The sequence below is a fragment of the Triticum dicoccoides genome, chromosome 5B (assembly GCF_002162155.2).
Source record: "Triticum dicoccoides isolate Atlit2015 ecotype Zavitan chromosome 5B, WEW_v2.0, whole genome shotgun sequence".
NCBI classification, from domain to species: Eukaryota; Viridiplantae; Streptophyta; class Magnoliopsida; order Poales; family Poaceae; genus Triticum; species Triticum dicoccoides.
In genome coordinates, this window is record NC_041389.1 from 303,007,826 (window position 1) to 303,009,794 (window position 1,969).

Sequence of the window (1,969 nt, forward strand, 5' to 3'; positions counted from 1 at the left end):
CTTTTTTTCATCTTTTTCTTAACCTAAACTAAACTAACTCTAATCCTAAACCTAAAAAAACATAAAAAAAACAAAACTAAACCTAAACTAAACTAAACCTAAAAAACAAAAAACAAAAAAATAGAAAAAAGAGGAGAAGAGAGAAATCACCTTGGGAGGGGGGTGGCCGGTGGAGGAGGGGCCCGATGCAAGAGAGCCGCCGTAGGGGACGGGGTGAGGCGGTGATACGTCTCCAAAGTATCTATAATTTTTTGTTGTTCCATGCTATCATATTATCTGTTTTGGATGTTTTATATGCATTAATATGCTATTTATTACTACTTTTGGGACTAACCTATTAACCTATAGCCCAGTGCCAGTATATGTTTTTTCCTTGCTTTTGAGTTTTACAGAAAAGGAATATTAGACGGCGTCCAACGAGTTGAAAATTGACGGTAATTTTTTATGGGCCAAAAGAGACCCCTGAAGCATAGGAGCTAGACTAGAAGAGTCGCGAGGAGTCCACAAGCCAGGGGGCACGCCCTAATCCCTTGGGCATGCCCTGAGGGCTTGTGGGCCCCCTTGGGCACCTCCTTGACTTGTTTCCGACGCCAAAAATTCTTATAAATATAGAAACCTCTAAAAAGAACCCTAGATCGGAAGTTTTGCCACCGCAAGCCTCTTTATCCACAAAAAACCAATCGGAACCCGTTCCGGCACCCTGTCGGAGGGGGAAATCATCACCGTAGGCCATCTTCATCATCCTAGCAATCTCCATGACGAGGAGGGAGTAGTTAACCCTCGGGGCTGAGGGTATGTACTAGTAGCTATGTGTTTGATCTCTCTCTCTCTCTCGTGTTCCTGATTTGGCACGATCTTGATGTACCGCGAGCTTTGTTACTATAGTTGGATCATATGGTGTTTCTCCCCCTCTATCTTCTTGTACTGAATTGAGTTTTAGCCTTGAGGTTTCACAATAATCGAATTGAATACTTGTGTTGTCGGATTTCGGGTTCCGCAAACCCTTGATAGGTTCAAACTCTGGGGTGCCTGTGGAGTTCTCAACCTACCCAGCCTGCCTACTCGCGAGCTTCCAAGCCTAACGTGTCGAGCTCAAAGGGACAAAGAGACACAACAGTTTATCCTGGTTCGGGCCACCTTGCGGTGTAATACCCTACTCCAGCGTTTTTGGTGGATTGCCTCCAGGGGCTTAGGATGAACTAGTAGAGTGGATGAACTGGCCTCAGGAGGTGAGGTGTTCTTGAGCTCAAGAGAGCTGATGAGGTGGTCGGGTGAGACTGGATCTGATCCCCTCCTATGGTGATGGCTAAGTCCTATTTATAGTGGCCTTGGTCCTCTTCCCAAATGTTGGCGGGAAGGGATCCCACAATAGCCAGATTAAAGGGGGACAAGAAGTACATCCTATCCTGACAAAGTGGTCTTCGGACGCGAAAAGCCTCTGGTCATGACGCTGCGGTGGGCTCGACGATGACCTCCGTCCTGCCGTCCTGGCGGTATTGGTCTTGTTGCACTAGAATGGAAACCTTTGGCTGATTCCTCGGGACTCCGCACCTGCTGCTATCCTCCTTTGCACCAAAGAGGAGACTGGTACTCTGCGCTCACTGGCGCCCGCCTGGCCTTGGTCGTCATGGCTCACGTCAGCTGAGCCTCGTGAGGTGCACCTTGCATAGAAGTCTCCGCCCCTCGGGAGCCAACCTGAGGAGGCTGATCCCCTTGGAGGTCTTGGCGTCGTCCACCTCGCGAGGCTTGGCCCCTCGCGTGGGTCTTGAGTTGTTGATGCTGAAGCTGGGCCGCACCATGATGTCGATGGAGCCACGCAGTGGGCCGTAGGTAGGCAAGTCTGGGTACCCCCGTATCCAGAACACCGATAGTAGCCCCCGGGCCCAAGGCACGCTCGGACTTGGCTTCTAGGCGAAGCCAAAGGGCAAGTGCAGAGCGCTGCGGGCCCTAACCGCCTGTGGCCTTGAAC